The sequence below is a fragment of the Protopterus annectens genome, chromosome 17.part0 (assembly GCF_019279795.1).
Source record: "Protopterus annectens isolate FY-2018-M chromosome 17.part0, PAN1.0, whole genome shotgun sequence".
NCBI lineage: Eukaryota > Metazoa > Chordata > Ceratodontiformes > Protopteridae > Protopterus > Protopterus annectens.
The window spans coordinates 702,656,764-702,674,582 of record NC_056751.1 but is presented as its reverse complement, the minus strand read 5'-3'; the positions used below and the strand labels follow the sequence as shown (position 1 = coordinate 702,674,582).

The window sequence follows — 17,819 nt, the reverse complement described above, 5'->3', positions numbered from 1 at the left end:
AAGAGGATGTGAAATTAGGTTGGTAGAAAATATGGTGAGTGGAATGGATAGGCTGAAGTAGTCCGCTATAAAAATTTACTGGACAGCAGAAAGGAAAAAGATGGATAGAATCTCAATTCAACACTGTTAAATAACCAACAGGAGGCAAAACTGAAGTGGAAGAACAAAGGAGGGGACATGGGTGTTAGCTTCCATACAATTCAAGACAGATGAGGCAAACTTACAGCCCTACAATGCATTGTCTAAGGCATTGGTACAGTGTAAGCTATCAGAGGGATTCAAGACAACCTGTGAGAAATGACAGAAAGGATGAGGCAAGGACAGGCAAGAGCCAAAAACACAAGGGTTAGCCACTACTCTCAGCTGGATTCTACAGACCACTGCCACTACTCTCAGATGGATTTTACAGACCACTGGTGGTCTTCTACAGATACTTTTATACTACATTAGTGCATTTTACTGTACACAAAATGACATTCACTAATACAAACATATACATGATTAAGTAAGCTGCAAAACAACTACATTTAGCAATTTATTATTAAAATAACATCCATAAGAAAAGCAGTGCTAGTCTACCAGTCTAAATTCTGACTCAAGAAGGATGTAGCATCACCCAACAGCTTAAAACAGCTATGAGTTCTTTTTTTAATGGATGGCAAAACAACAGACAGCCCTCATTTCTCCCACAGACACGCAAGGTAACAAAGATATTGAAAAACAATGAAATAGTCCCTATCAAGAAATACATGGTGTGTGCGTGTTTAAAAACATTTCCCATCATCATATTTCCTTTTGATAGCTTTTATAAAATTATAAAACAAATATGTATCTCAGGAAGAGGCAGCATTCCTTTTCAGTGACACTCCTGCTGAACTGGATTTAACAGACTACATTACCCAAAGAAATAAATGCACATTTTTGTCACAATGGATACAATCATACAAGAGCCAAAAACCTTCATATTTTTAGCAAATTCAGGCTTTGCTTACAATGGAAAGAAATCAGTCTTTTATAAATGTGTTTCTGGATCTCAGGAGTCACTTGCCCATCTGAAATAAAACTCAGCCACTTCCAAAAATACAGGACTGAAATCATGCATGTGAAATTTTGAGAATCAAAAAGTAATAATAATAATGTACAAAGTAATGTGATGAGGAAATCTGAAATGCTTATTCCAAGTTTGCAGTAAGGAAATAAAATCATGTAACAAAATACCACATCTTGTACCTTTGCTTAGTTCTAATGGCAAGGTTCATACTCCAACTTTCACAAAACAGCAGACAGACAGAACTTTTAGTTATGTACTCACCATAACTTCAGATGTTTGGGATCCATCTCGCCTACATTCTGAATGATGGGTTCGGAGCCGATCCCTCGGCTCCGACTCGGCACGCTTATGCCAAAGAGCGAAGTCTCTTATTGGCTGAGCTTACTATATCCCAGGATGCACCACTACCAGTCCCCCAGATCTAGTTTGTCCGCATACATGCACGCCCTGCTTATATAACATCGTCAGATGAAACAAGATAAAACAGTAGAACTCAAAACCGTTCAATCTCTTCTGATCTCCAAGGCAGGGGCGAAGGAGGGTGGGTATTAGGAATGTAGGCGAGATGGATCCCAAACATCTGAAGTTATGGTGAGTACATAACTAAAAGATGTTATGTGATCCTATCTCGCCTACATTCTGAATGATGGGACAGCGTCCCTAGCACCTGAATCCTGGGTGGCTCACTGGAAAACACTCCTGAGTACCGTGGAACCAAAAGATGCTCGTCCTTTAGATGCCACATCCAATTTGTAGTGGGAAATGAAAGTGTGCGGGTTGGACCAAGTAGCCGCAGCACAGATTTCGATATAGCAAGCTTGGAATGAAAAGCTATAGAAGTAGCCATAGCTCTGGTAGAATGAGCTTTGATAGATGTTGTAAGTTGCTTATTGGAAGAAGAATAGGCCTGAGCTATGCAATCTCTGATCCATTTTGAGATAGTGGCTTTTGTGATGGTTTGGCCCAATTTATTATCTGAGAAGGACACAAACAACTGGTCTGACTTACGAAGTTGCTGAGTCCTGTCTAAATAGAAGCGTAATTGCCTGTGAACATCCAATTTATGGAGAGTGTATTCTGCTTCATTGGAGAATTTTGGAAAGAAAACTGGTAGCTCTAGAGATTGTTGAAGACAGAAACTAGAACAGACCTTTGGGACAAAGGATGGATTAGGCCTAAGTGATACTCTATCCTTGTGGAAAATCAAGTACGGTGGTTTAATAGACAGGGCTTGAAGCTCTGAAACTCTTCTTGCAGAAGTAATAGCCACTAAGAATGCCGTTTTCCAAGACAGATATTTTAACTCGCATGTAGCAGCCGGTTTGAAAGGGGAGATGTTAATGCGAAGCAGTAAATCAAGATCCCACGGAGGTGCAGGATGAAAAACTGGTGGTCTTAATAGACTCGCACCTTTAATGAACGTTTTGCATAGTCTGCTGCTCATCAAAGGAGGATCCGTGGATTCGTGGAATTTAGAGATAGCCGCTAGTTGGACTTTAATAGTTGAGACAGAAGATCCCTGATTAAACAGGGATGTTAAGAATTTCAAAACCTCTGGGACAGGAGCAGTGATAGGGTCTAAGCCCTTGAGTTGAGCCCAGATAGCAAACCTCTTCCACTTACTGAGGTACAATTTGTTAGTGGTGGGTTTGTGGGCCGAAGATAAAATGTGAACAACTTCCGGATCTAGTGTGTGCCTTCTAACTAAGGTCGGAAGTGGAGGAGCCAAGCTGTCAATTTCAAGGATTGAAGGGACTGATGCCAATGTCCCGACTGATGGATTAGCAAGTCCGGAATCAGGTCTAAGGTCCACGGATCGTCCACTGCATGCTTCTTCAGGTAAGGAAACCATATCTGACGAGGCCAGTATGGGGCAATCAGAATCATTAAAGACCCCAGTTGAGAAGCTTTTTGAATAACTTTGGGAAGAAGTGGAATTGGAGGAAAGGCATAAAGTAGCCCTGTTGGCCAAGGTTGTGCTAGAGCATCCATGGCTGGTACTTCTTGATGTGGGATCAAGGAGAAGAACCTTTGGCACTTGGCGTTTTGTGGAGTTGCAAATAGGTCGCAGCACGTCCCCATCTCTTGAAAACCTGGGCTGCTACTGTGCGGTTTAGAGACCATTCGTGAGGAGAGAGAATTGTCCTGCTTAATTTGTCCGCCAATACATTTGACTTTCCGGGATGTGGGTCGCTACCAAGAAACGGTTGGTAGCTACAGCCCATTCCCACACTCTCATGGCCTCTCTGCAAAGGGGGTACGATCTGGTCCCTCCTTGTTTGTTCAGATACCAGACCACCGACATGTTGTCTGTGTGGATGGCGATGATGCCCTGAGGAAGAAACTTGTGTAAGGCCTGTAGGGATAGAAGTACAGCCCTCATCTCCAACACGTTGATGTGGAGAAGAGCTTCGTCTGGAAGCCAGGAGCCCTGAACTAGCCTGCCCAGACAATGCCCCCCCCACCCTATCTGGGAGGCATCTGTCGTCAGGGTAACCACTGGAGGGGGGAGAACAAAGGGTTTCCCTTGATCCAAGTTGGATGTCTGAAGCCACCAGCGCAGGTCCCTTTTGCATATTTCCGTAATCATGATGTGATGATTGAGGGAAGATCCTGAAAGGACCATTGAGTTGACAAGAGCCACTGAAGAATCCTCATGTGTAATCTTGCTAGAGGAACTAAAAGAACTGTGGCAGACATTGAGCCTAAAACCTGTAGAACCATCCTGGCTGGGGCTTTGGATCTCGAGATCAGAGCTTGAACTTGGCCCTGTAAAGTTCGGATCCTTTCGGCAGGAAGAAAGACGCATCAATCTTGAGTCTATCTCTGCTCCTATAAACTTTATGCGTGAGAGGGCAGCAAGACAGACTTTGACCAATTGAATGTAATCCCAGGGAAACACCCAGGGAGATGGTGGCTTTGTGGTTGTCCATTAGTAGATGCCTGGTGGTGGCAGTCAGGAGCCAGTCGTCGAGATAGGGAAACACTTGGAATCCAAGACTTCTCAGGTGAGCCGTCACTACTGCCAAACACTTGGTGAACACCCTGAGGGCTGTGGTGAGACCAAAGGGCAGAGCGCAAAATTGGTAATGACTGACTCCCAGGCTGAAGCGCAGATACCTTCTGGACGCCTGATGTATCGGTATGTGATAATAGGCGGCCTTGAGGTCTATGGAGCACATCCAAACATCCTTCTCCAATAATGGGAGAATGGATTGTAACGTGACCATTCCCAATTTGGATTTCGTGACGGATTGGTTCAGTTTGCTGAGATCCAATATTGGCCTCAGGTCCCCTGTCTTTTTTGGCACTAAAAAGAACCTGGAGTAATTTCCTGATCCGATCTGGTCTGTGGGGACCGGTTGGATGACTCCTTTTTCTAGCAGCTTTAAAGCTTCTGCGGCTGCTATTTCCCTTTGACTGGGTGGTGGGTCCGGGATTCTCTTGGACGGTGGGGGTGAGTATGTGAATGGGATGGTGTAACCTCCGGCAATGATCCGAAGCACCCATCTGTCCTGAGTGATTGACTCCCAGGCTTTTAGGTGCTTGGCAACGACACCCGACTGGCTCGAGCAGCACAGCCGGGCAATCCCTCATGGCGTGTGGGAGGCTGAAGAGCCACGAAAGGACTCATGGTCTCCAGAATTGCGGGGCCCTCTGCCGCCTCTGGGACGGCGTCTCCCTGAAAAATTTCCCGTCCTCTGCCTCTGGACGGGAATCTTCCTGCTGTTGGGAGAAAAACTTGCGAGATTTGCGGAACCACATTTTTCCCCCTCCTTTAGCCTTGGGGTAAGGCCGAAAGGGAGTGGAATAACGGGCACCTACGGCAGATAAAGTTTTTCCCTCTTGCTCACAGCGGGTAAGGGTGTCTTTCACCTTGGGTCCAAACAATGAGGACCCATCAAAGGGAGCGTCGTGAAGGAAGATTTGAAGGCCTCCATGAACTGACACAAGCGGAGCCAGGCTTGTCTCACGAGAGCCACGCCTGTGCCTGCCGCTCTACCCGCCCCTTCGGCCGCATAGGAAATGAGCCTCATGGACGAGTTAGAAATTGACGTAAGGATAGCCAACTGAGAGCTAACCGACTGGGCTAGCTGCTCAGGTAGGTTACCCGAGAGGGAATCTGACAACTCCTTGACCAGATCCCTCTGAAGCCTGGTAAAATGTGCCAAATAATTCAGAGACCTTAAGGTAAAGGCCGCTGAAGTCAGGGTGCTTCCCGTACCTGTCCATACTCCTAGACTCCTTATTAGGAGGATGGACGGACGTTGAAGCCTCTGCCACGTCCTGTTGTGTAGCAGATGCCACCACCATGGCATCTACAGCCACGCCTTCAGTAAGGAACTCCTTCTCGGGGGGAGCAGACAAAAATTTATTTGGACGAGAAGGGACTGGTTCCACGGTATCTGGATGTTCCCACGGCCCTTGGACAAACTAAATCCAGAAGCTCGTCGAAGGGCGAAGACACCCAGGAGGCGGAGGGCTGAGCTCCAAAGGCCTTGAGGAGCACTGACTCGTCCGCAGAGGGGGGTTTGGATATCCAGCCGCCTCGTTGTTTGAGGATCTCTAAGATGTCTGCAAATGAGACATCATCCGAGGATGAGTTGGGGGACCCCTCTGCATCATCCATATCAGTGTCTGATGTAATAGACTCGGGGGAGTCCACGTGCTTCCTCTTGCACGATCTCTTCCTTGGGGGTTCCTCTGAAGACAACTCCGAAGAACCCTCAGGAGGAGGGAACCCCACTGGGGGTAACCTCAGGCCTCGGGGCTCCGCTGGCTACAGACAGGGGGACTGCCAAAGACCCAGTCTCCACGCCCAGGGAAGGTGCCGGTAAAGCCGGAGAGATGGCCGAAGAGGACTTGGCCAAGGCACTCCTCATGGCCCTGAAAGCCGGACCCCCAGAATCCTGGGAGTGTCCGGTCTCGAGCCGTGATAGCCGACGGAAGTCCCGCAGCTGAAGCACCGAGGGGAGGCTCGGAACCGAAAGCATAGGTCCCAAACATCACCCCGGGTCCAGCCGAAGAAGTCCAGCGTACCAAACTCGGACCCGAAGGCCGGGTTGGAGTAAGGGTCGGAGCCGACCCTGAGATCTCCACCGGCTCCAGCAGCACCTGCTCCGACAGAGCGAAGCAGTCGGAGGAGGAATGGCAATGGGGTGGGCCAAGGTCATCGGCTCCGAAGCCAACTGGGTCGGAACCGAAACAAATTTTGGAAGACTGGGGACTGGAACAGTCTTTGGAGCACCCTGTCTATATCAGAATCCGACATTCTCAAGACCGAGAGGAAACAGAACGGGTTCGAAGGCCTCTCCATCGGCCCCAAAGGGCTAGGGGACCGGCTCGGCGACTCGATGAGTATCGGCACCGAGGAATACTCACACCAGATTCCATCGGTGCCGAGGTAGACTTCGGCCGAGGAGGAAGTGTCTGGCGGCGACCCTTGTCGGCTCCGAGAGCAGCGGAGCCGACAAAGGTGACCCGCCTCTCGATGCCCCAGCCATCGGCTCCGAAGCCAGAGGAGTCGATACTGGTGGCATCGAGGCAGACTGTTCCGACCTCGGCTCCGAAGTCTTTGGAGCCGAAGGAGAGGCCTGCCTAGGTCTCTTGGCAGTCGGATCCGACGGACTGGTCGGAACCGAAGCCCTTTTCTTTTTGGCTGGAGCAGGAGAGGATGCCAAGGCTTCTTCAAAGGAAGGTTTAATTAACCCCTTAAGAATCAATTTATTTTTCCTCTCCTGGAGGACCCTTGAGGAAAAAGCGTGACATACGCTGCATGACTCCTGCAAGTGCTTTGCCCCTAGACAATATACACAGAGCGAATGATCGTCTGTGATAGACATTTTGAAACCACATTTAGAACATTTTTTAAAGCCCGAAGGCCTAGGAGTTTGAGACATGATGTTAAACAATTCTAGTACTTTTGACAGGAAAGTAAACAACTATCAATTTACTGATGATAAATTTAAGCTCACAGTTATAGCTTAACGCAAACACTTCCTGAAAATGACAGGGAACTCTAAACAACTAAGATTACTGAGACCCTGTGAAGTTTTAACAGGTTGACAGTCCGGGAAGGCCCTGGATTCAACCCAATCACACACAAAAAATTTTCAATCCAAACGTACACAAAGAAGCGATAGCCGTTAAAACAGCTTTTGTGACCAAAAAACAGCAAAAACTGACAGAAAAGTTAGTTAATAAAAACTACTCAGCCCAGCCAGCTCGAGACCACGTCTTCGCAGGGAAGCGCAAAGCGAGATCTGGGGACTGGTAGTGGTGCATCCTGGGATATAGTAAGCTCAGCCAATAAGAGACTTCGCTCTTTGGCATAAGCGTGCCGAGTCGGAGCCGAGGGATCGGCTCCGAACCCATCATTCAGAATGTAGGCGAGATAGGATCACATAACATCAAACTTTTTTTTTTTCATTTGCTAACTGGTTTAATACTATATGATGGTCTAGGAATCAGATAATATGACTTTTAAGATCACAAAAAGGCCCTTTTCAGCAAGTACTTTTAATCATTTCAAAGTATGACTAAACGAAAAGAATTAACATTCAACAGCTGTTACTGGGAAGATAGACTGTAGAATAAAGATAATGAAGACAGAATTCATATTTCTAACTCCAATTCTGTACTAACCTTCTTCTGGAAAAGCTTGGTTTGAGGATCCTCTACCAGATCAAATTGGAAATGGGTTTAACTGCTGATAAACTGTTCAGGTCTCCTGACTTTTTTAACTCCTTTGTAAGAATTCACAAAGAAAAGCCAAGCATCCAATTAAAAAATATAAACAGTATGGAATCACAAGAATTCATCCATCTACAATTTTGCAAGATACTTTGAGGACAACTATTTTCCTGGTCTTCATTACAGGCCGTGAGATACTTAGCAAGTTAATTAAACACATATTGCTCCAGGGCTGCTCCTGAAAACAGGAGCATGCCTAATAGGTTACAATCAAATAAAAGGGCTGAGTTCAAAGGCTACCATAATGAACTTCACATCCTTCTGCCTGAAAGGATCACAGCATGAATAATAGACCACCACTCTGGTCCTATTACTTAGCTGCTTGCTTGTTTGAATGTTTCTTAACTGTATAAGTGAGCTGGTAACTTGCACTGGTGATGTAGATGGATACAATCCTGATTATAGCCCAGGTGGCCAAGTTCGATTAACAATTCTGGGTCTTAGTGCAGGCAGAGAGAATGGACATGCCAGGCAGCCCATTGCTTGAGCTCTTGTGGAGAAAGGAGCTCAGAAGGAATGCTGGGGCTCAGGGGCAGGAGTGAGACAAGCTTATGTGGATGCTCTACGGGCTCAGGCCACACTTCAATGCTCTCCCAAGCCTGATATATATATATATATATATATATAGATATATATATATATATAGTCAGTATGCTGTGAGAGGGATTTAAATTTAGTTGGAAAAAAAAGACCCCCCCCCCTTTACTCAAAATAACAGCACCCCTCTATGTAGCTTAACCCTTGCCTTCAAGGACAACAGAAAACAAAGATGGAGGAAACAAAAGTTATGTACTAACCATTATGATGCATTTGTGTTGTCCATTTTCATTCTTCAACGAATGGGTCTTGGATCTGAACTTGAATCCAGCTTGGCAGCCTTTACTAGACTCACAGATCCAGCTCTCAAGCTCCTTCCTTTACCCTGATGCCCTACTATCCCTGCCATACTTCAGACTGAGTTTGCTGTCTCAACACTAACATATACATGACACCATATCATTATATCAAAAGACAAGATAGAGGCATACAGAAAGGCTGCAGTCCAAACAGGGAACAGGCAGGTTCCCAAAGGGACATCCCTTACGTCTCACTAGGAAAAGAGTGAAGGGGGTTGAAGGGAGGGAAGTTGAGGAAGAATGAAAGTGGACAACACAGATGCATCATTATGGTGACCACACAACTTTTGTATTGGATTTTGCCATTTCCATTCATTCCTCAACTGATGAAGCACAGTCCCCAGCAAGATGAACCTTGGGTAGTCCTTGTGGAAGGATATTCCAGAGTACAGCTCAATCAAATGCTGCCCTATTTCTGGATAGTATATCTAACCTCTAAGGAGCAAAAAAGTTCTGAGCATTGGAGCAAGTGGCAGCTGCACAAATATCATCTATAGACGCGCTTGACCAAAAAGCATAAGTGACTTCGGACCTCATGGAATGTGCTTTGGGGAGCTTAGATAAAGATAAATCTCCTTTATAAACAAAAGATATACAGTCAGTCAACCATTTAACTAGCATCTCTTTAGACACTGCTTTACCCAAGTTTTTCTTGGAAAAGGATACAAATAATTTGTCAGTTTTCCTAAAATCTTGGGTTCTGTGCAGAAAAAAATCTAAGTGCCAGTGTATATCCAAAAGATGCAGGTGTTCAACTTTGAGAATTTTGGAAAGAACACAGGTAAATTGATGACCTGATTTATGTTGGATTCAGAAGCCACTTTAGGTATAAAAAGATGGGTTTGTCCATAATGAAACTCTATCCTTTATGGAAGGTCAAGTAAGGAGGACTTGGAGTTCAGTACTAATCAAGCAGAAGTGATAGTGACCAGAAAAAATGTTTTCCAGGACAAGAACTTAAGGTCTATCTTGCCGAGCGTTCAAAAGGAGGATGGGTTAGAGCTTGCAATAGAATAGTCAAATCCCAAGTGGGGGTGAGGTCTTCCACTGGGGATCTGAGTAAAAAGGCACCCTTAAGAAAGGCCATGCACAACTTCAAAGAAGCAAGAGGAGAGATTCTCACCTAATTGCAAATTAGAAATATCCACTGATTTAACTTTAATAGTAGAATAACTCACTCCATTGTTAAAAATGGAAACCAGAAAACTGAAAACTTCAGAGACTGGTTCAGAGAAGGGATCCATGTCTCTGTAAAGGGCACAAATTGAAAATGTATAAGTTATGTGCTTACCATAACTTGGCATCTGTATTGTCCAGCTCCATTCTTTCTCACAGATGGGTTTGGATCTGACCCTCTGATCCAACTCGGCAACAAACAAAAGACTTTAGATCCAATTCTCAAGCTCCTCCCTGTACCCAAAATGCACAATTCTCTCCCCAACTTGTCAGATCAAGTTTATTGCATCTTCTCCCAATTTATAAAAGAGATGGAAAAAAATCCAAGAAAATGTTAGGGCTCAAACCTGGAACTGAAAGGTTCAAATACCATCTACCAGCTACTTCTAGGACAGACAAGGCTGGGGGATGCATGGGAGAGAAGTGGAGAATGAAAATGGACAACACAAATGCCAAGTTATGGTAAGTACATAAAGTACAGTTGTGTACACTTACCATAAATGTAGATGTTTGAGTGTATTCACTGTTGCATTCATCACATTTGGGTTATCTGCCTGCAGGTAGCCCTCAGTCAGCCTGAATACCAGAGTCTTGGGATTTCTGTGTCGGATGCTGTTGCTTCTTCCATGATGTCAGGTCATCAGGGGTATAAAACATGCAGCCAATGCCATTACATCAGTTTTTCTTGCCCCAGATATCAACAGCCCCCAAAATAGGAAGTGATTACATGGTGTGGAACACCCCCGGTAAAAAGTAAATACCAATATTATAAGATATTCCCTAACAAAAAGGATAGGTAGAAGTATAGAGAAGTCAGGGGGCTGGAGGGAGGGTAACCAGGACTGCAACAGTGAATACACTCGAACATCTACATTTATGGTAAGTGTACACAACTTGTACTATGTTTTTCATGTTTCACTGTTGCAGTCATCATATTTGGGTTGATTCCCAAAGCTGAGAATGGGTGGAGGCAGTCAAGAAGCATTCGGGCTAGCAAGCAAGCCCCGTAAGACTGCTGTGGCAAATCCAGCTCTGCATTTAGAAATGATAGGCAAGTGGTAATGCTTGGTGAAGGTGTGTATAGAGCTGCAGGTTGCAGCTTCCAGGATATCCCTGGTAGGGGGACTCTCCTGAGAAATGCTGTAGAGTTTGATGTAGCTCTAGTGGAATGTGTTCTTATCCCCTGTGGGGTAGGTTTCCCATGGTGTTTGTAGCAGAAATGGATGCAGTGTGCTATCCATTTACAAATGGTTTGCTTTGAAATGTCCTTGCCCTCTGCCCCTGTAGCAAAGCTGACTAGCAGCTGGTCAGCTTTTCTGAAAGGTTTAGTCCTGTCCAGATAGAACCTAAGCTACCTGTGGACGTCCAGGAAATGCATGATTCTTTCCCCTTTATTTTGAAGATTAGGGAAAAAAGTTGGTAAATGAATGGATTGGTTTAAAGCCACACTAGATACCACCTTGGGCATAAATGATGGGTTAGTCCTGAGGGAAACCCTGTCCGCATGGAAGATAATGAAGGGTTCCACAGCCATAAGGGCCTGCAATTCAGACACTCTTCTTGCTGAAGTGATGGGCTAGAAGTAAAGCTGTTTTCCAGGAGAGGAATTTTAACTCTGCAGTAGCAGCAGATTCAAAGGGTCGAAGCGTGAGGTTCTCCAATACAAAGTTAAGGTCCCAGGCTAGAGTGGGAGCTCGCCTGGGGGGGGGGTCTTAAATTTTTGGCTCCTTTCAAGAACTGTTTGACCAGAGAATGAGATGAGGGGTGGCTTAGTATTATAATGAACTGAGTTGGCAGAGGCATGAATCTTAACTGAAGAGAACGACAGGCCTTTGTGGTGCATTTCTGTTAAGTAATTTAATATATGAGGTATGCTGGGCACAGTTGTGTCCATCCCCTGAGACCGGCTCCAAGAATAGTATCTTTTTCACTTTTCTAAATAGGATTTTCTAGTACTAGGCCTCCTTGCCTCAAGGATGACATCCAGCACCTGATTACTGAGGGTTGCTGGTGATGAATTCAGGGGATGAGCCAGGCTGCTAGGTTCATGGTTTGTAGCGGCATATGCAAAATCTGGCCCTCTTGCTGGGACAGCAGGGAAGGTGTCTGAGGCAGGTGCAATCAGGATTGTCCTTGGCTTGTCCTGTTTGATCTTTAGTAGAACCTTCGAGAGGAGGGGCAGAGGGGGAAAGGCATAGATTGAGAGGTTTTCCCATGTAAAGGACAGGGCATCCACTTTCCATGCTTGGCCGTGGGGTGTTCTGGTGCAATATTTGCTCAATTGATAGTTCTGAGGGGATGCAAAGAGGTCCACCTCTGGTGCCCCCTACCTGTGGCTCAGAAGCTTGAATGATTTGGGTTCCAGTTTCCACTCGTGTGGGTCCATTAGATTTCTGCTTGTCATCTGCCAGTGAATTTAGTTTGCCTGGCAGGTTTTGAGCTTGGATGTGCACTTGATTGCTCAAGGCCGTCTTCCACAGAGCCATGGCTAACCTGCAGAGCGGGTAGGAATGGGTTCCCCCTGCTTATGTACCGCATAACTGTGGTGTTGCCTGTCTTTATCAATAGTTGCCCTGGAAGAATAAGGTATCTGAAGGCTGTCAGAGCATTCTGTATAGCTAACATTTCTTTCTGATTGATATGCAGGTGCATTTGCTTTGGGTACCAATTACCTTGAATGCATTGTCCTGCCATGTGAGCCCCAAATGCATAGTCTGATGAGTCTGTTGTTAGGGTTTGGGAGGCAGGGAGTTGAGTGTTGTGGTAGCAGGCCTCTGCTCACCAAAAGAACTCTGTCCTTAGGCAAGGAATGATAGGAATCGTTGTTTCCAGGTCCTGAAAATGTTGACACCAGAGACTTTTATAGTACCACTGAAGTTTCCCCATATGCAGTCTTGCATATGGAATTAGTAGAATGCAAGAGGCCATGAACCCTAGGGCTTGCAGTTATTTTTCTTGCAGATAGCTGGGTTTTGGTGGATTGAAGTAGTTTGTCAAATAAATTTGTTTTTCTGGAGTGAGGAATGCCATCTGGAAGTTGTGTTCAAGCTTGCTCCCAGGAATACAATCTGCTGGCTGGGTACTAGATGGGATTTCTTTTCGTTGATGGTGTACTCCAGTGAAGTTCGAAGTCCCTTTACAAATGCCAGGTTCTGGAGTAGTAATTCCTGACTGTCTGCCTGAATCAGGCAATCGTCCAAGTATGGGTAAATTTGATTTTTGTTCTCTGAATGCAATATGCAATGGCTGGAGCTAGGCATTTTTTGAATACCCTGGGCACAGTAGATAAGCCAAAGGGAAATGATAGTGCATAGAGCCTTCTCTGAAATGTAGATATTTCCTGCAAGATTCCCTTATGGGGATGTGCAGATAAACTTCTTTAAATTCTAGGGTCGCTAGCCAGGAGTCCTTGGCTAGCATAGAAAGCAGCTGTTGGAGAGTAAGCATTTTTAATCTTGGAACCACCAGGAAAGTGTTGAGAATAGACAGATCTAGGATAGAGCGCCAAGAGTTTTCTTTTCTGGGTACCAGAAACAGTCTGGAGTAAAAACCTTGTCCCCTTAGCTCTGCTGGGACAGGTTGGATAGCCTTGATACTGACAAGAGAAAGTACTTGCTTTTGGGCCTCTGCCCACTGGTTTGGTGGGAGGCCTGGCCATCCACTTGGGGTTGGCAGTGAGTGGAAGTAGAATCTGTATCCCTGGGATACAATGTTCAAGACCTATCTGTCCTGGGTAATGTACTCCCGTTTTTTGTATGCTGGGCTAGTTTTCTTCCTAAGGGTGCAAGTACTTGGGCAAGTCATTGGGAAATTTTCCCATAGGATGCTGGCTTACTACTCTCTGTTTTAGAGGTGGGAGCACTCCATTGCTGAGATCTGTGCATACCCTGAGATTGTAGTCTTGGTGGTCTGCTGCCCCTGGGTTTGGACTGTGAAGGTCTGAGAGGGGGACTGGAAAAGACCAGTTTTTAGAAGGCCAATGCCTACTGAATCTAGGTGGCTGTACCTGTAGGAAATCTTTAACAGTTTGCATAGATTTAGCTTTTTCCTCCATCTTTTTGAGGACGTCTGCTTTACTGCCAAACAGACATTCTTGGTTTAATAGAGCATCTAGTAATTTGCATTTGACATGGTCTGGCAAGATTTTTTCCTTAAGCCAAGCATGCCTTCTAAGAAGAGACCCAGTGACAGCAGCCTTGCAAGGTGCTTCTAAGGCATCAAAACCACACTGCAAAGTATGTTTTCCAACTTGGTTAGCAGAATGCATTAACTCTTGTAAATCTTTATGTTCTGCACAATCAGGAATCAACATAATTTTCTGTTTAATTAGCTCCATAATAGGTTGCTGATACTTAAACATATGAAACTGGCAATTTAAAGCCCTAATGGCAAGATTAGCAGAGGTGTATACCTTCTTACCCCATCTGTCTAAAGCCCTAGAATCCCTGTTCGAAGGGATAGGGTTTTAGGCTGTTGTAGCCTTAATGCCTTTAGGTCCCTGGGAAATGATCTCTGGATCCACAGCAGGATTCTTAAAGAGGAATTTGTGGGAGTCAGGTACTTTGTAGTACCGGTCAGGTTTCCTGCGAGCTGGAGACAAAGTATCAGGGGTAAGGCTGGATTCCACAAAGACATCATCTACAATTTCCAGAACAGAAGGGATAGCTAGAGGCCTGTGCTGAGGCAAGTTTAAAAATTCCCTGAGTCTCTTTTTGACTGTGAGTTTTCCTGGCACTCCCAGCGGAAATGCTAAGGGTATGCAGGGTTTCACCAAAAGAAAAATCTTCTGGGGGGAAGCAGAGGGAATGGAATCCACTGCATCAGAAACCTCATAGGTAGATAAAGGTATGTCCTGGTAATCAGAAGGGTCAGAGTCATCGGACTCATGATCTGAAGAATCAGAAGGAAAATCAGTTCTTGTTTTTTTTTTGAGGGGGAAGGATGGATTTCCTTAATTAAAGTAATAAGGTCTTCAGACATTCTAAGCATTTGTTTCTGTGGCACGTGGGCCTGAGAATGTGCTTTGGTTGTCGGTTTCCTAGGCGTACTGTGAGCTCTGGGCCTGAGAAATTTGGTATTTTTGATTTGAAACCAAGTCTTCGGTTTAATATGAAAATCAGAAGGCCTGAATACACCCTCAGAAGCCAGTGCCTGCACAGCGGCTCTGGACCCATCCAAGGTAGAGACATCTACAGGTTCCATAGTCGGAGAAGCATATCGCGGCATACCGGACTCTGAATGGGCTTCAGTAGAGGCCTGCGAATCTGCAGAAGTGGGTATCAGGGGCTGCAAAGGCCCCTCACTGATTACCAGTGAACTGGTGACTAGCTTAACGAAGTGTCAGCAGTTTTGGACCTATGCGGTCTGTCTCTGTCTTTATCCTTACATTTGTTCGGAAGATCAGTAGTCGGATGGCTTATCAAAGCCATTTTGGAATACGGAGAACAGGAGCGAAAGAATTTAGCGACAAAAATAGCCAGACGACAAATAGTTCGGGCGTTGAACAAGGCACAAAACCGACAACGAGGAACGCCGTGGTCTGGGCCTAAACAGGTAACGCAGTAAGAATGAAAATCTCTGTCAAGTATTTGCTTTCCACAGACAAGACAATTATTAATTTTTTCTGACATCGGTTAGAGCAAGAAAAAAGTATCCCCAGCTGGGTACTTATCTTTTAGAAGACTTCAGGTCTGAAACTCGAAAAATTGAAAATTTCAGGAGGTGGCCGACCAGCACTTGCAAACTGCTTCTGCTTCGGACGCTGCACAGCAAGAAAAGATGATGTAATGGCATCAGCTGCATGTTTTATACCCCCGATGACCTGACGTCATGAAGAAGCGACAGCATCCAACACAGAAATCCCAAGACTCTGGTACTCAGGCCGAGTCAGGGCTACCTGCATGCAGACAACCCAAATGTGATGACTGCAATAGTGAAACACGAAGATCATCATCTAAATCTGATGTTGCCCCTTTTCATTCTTCCTCACAGATGGGAAAGAAAAGTACAGTTGTGTACACTTACCATAAATGTAGATGTTTGAGTGTATTCACTGTTGCAGTCATTACATTTGGGTTATCTGCTTGCAGGTAGCCCTCAGTTGGCCTGATTAACAAAGTCTTGAGACCTGCATTAGTTGCTGTCCCTTCTTCCATGACGTCAGGTCGTCAAGGGTATAAAACATGCAGCCGATGCCATTACAACAGTTTTTCTTTCCCCAGATGTCAGGTGCACCCCTAATGGGAGGCAAATAAAGCACAAATATATACCTCCAAAAAAACAACAAATACATCAAAAGGGCTTTTAAGGATAATAAAGGAAAGTAGAGGTTTAGCCAAAAGAAGTTAGGGGGCTGGAGGGAGGGTAACCAGGACTGCAACAGTGAATACACTCCAACATCTACATTTATGGTAAGTGTACACAACTGTACTATGTTCTTAGTGTTTCACTGTAGCAGTCATTACATTTGGGTAGATTCCCAAAACTATGGTTGGGAGGAGGACGTTAGACAGCATTAGGGCCCGCTATAAGGCCCTGCAAGACTGCAGTGGCAAAGCCATCTCTGGATTTAGAGAAAATTGGCAAATGATGATGCTTGGTGAAAGTATGTACAGAACTCCAGGTAGCAGCTTCTAGCATGCCCCTGGTTAAGACGCCTCTGAGAAAGGCTGTAGAGGTAGATGCAGCCCTGGTGGAGTGAGGTCTGATTCCCTGGGGGATAGGTTTTCCATGGTGCTTATAAATGAATGCAATGGCTTATCCATTTAGAAATGGTTTGCTTTGAAACAGCCTTCTCCTCTGCCCCTGCCGCAGATGCCACCAGCAGTTGTTCAGATTTCCTTTGAGGCTTAGTCCTGTCCAAGTGGAATCTAAGTTGCCTGTGCACATCTAAGGAATTCAGTATCCATTCCCCTTTATTCTGTGGGTTGGGAAAGAAGGTTGGCAAATGAATGGACTGATTAAGAGCCACACTGGATACCACCTTGGGCATGAAGGATGGATTGGTTCTGAGGGACACCCTGTCCGCATGAAAGATGATGAAAGGCTCCACTGCCATAAGGGCCTGTAATTCAGATACCCTTCTAGCTGAAGTGATTGCTAAAATGAAAGCTGTTTTCCAAGAAAGAAATTTTAAGTCTAAAGTAGCAGCTGGCTCGAAAGGAGGTAGAGTGAGTTTCTCCAAGACCAAGTTAAGGTCCCAGGCTGGGGTTGGAGCTCTCCTGGGTGGTCTCAAATTTTTGGCCCCTCTGAAGAACTGCTTGAGCAGTGGATGAGAGAAGAGGGGAGGGTTCTGTGTTATAATGAACTGAAATGGCTGAGGCATGGATTTTAATGGAGGAAAAAGACAGACCCTTGTGAAGCATCTCAGTTAAGTATTGTAAAATCTGAAGTAAATTGGGCGCTGCTGTGCTCATGCCTTGAGATTGGTTCCAGGCACAGAATCTCTTCCATTTTTTAGCATAGGATTTTCTAGTACTAAGCCTCCTTGCCTCTAAAATGATATCCATCACAGGTTTGCTGAGGGATGGTAAAGCCAGGCTGCAAGGTTCAGTGTTGGAAGCTGAGGGTGCAGAATCTGGTTCTCCTGCTGAGACAGCAGGGAAGGAATCTGAGGCAGGGGCCATGGAGATAATCGTGACACACTGCACAGAAGGGGGTACCAGTGTTGGCGCGGCCAGTCTGGAGCAATCAAAATCATCCTTGGGTTAGTCCTGTTCAATTTTTTGTAGTACTTTGGAGAGCAGAGGCAGAGTGGGGGAGGCATAGACTGATAAGTTTTTTGTCCAGCTGAAGGACAGAGCATCCACTTTCCAGGCTTGTTTGTGGGGAGTCCTTGTGCAAACATTTGTCCAAATGGTAGTTCTGGAAAATAAGAAGTTATGTACCTACCATAACGTTCCATGTTAGTTGTCTTCTTCTCGCCTTCTTTCTTGCTGGATGGG

The 17,819-nt window shown here is 45.4% G+C and overlaps 1 long non-coding RNA gene across 1 annotated transcript; it reads right to left on the bottom strand.

The window, feature by feature from the left end:
- Positions 1-522: 522 nt before the first annotated feature.
- LOC122791262 lies at positions 523-10,373 on the bottom strand. The gene is made up of 3 exons (XR_006363122.1): positions 7,468-10,373; positions 6,092-6,095; positions 523-1,293 (listed from the first exon to the last, which is right to left on the bottom strand). It is a non-coding gene; the product is annotated as an uncharacterized LOC122791262 (long non-coding RNA).
- Positions 10,374-17,819: the final 7,446 nt, after the last annotated feature.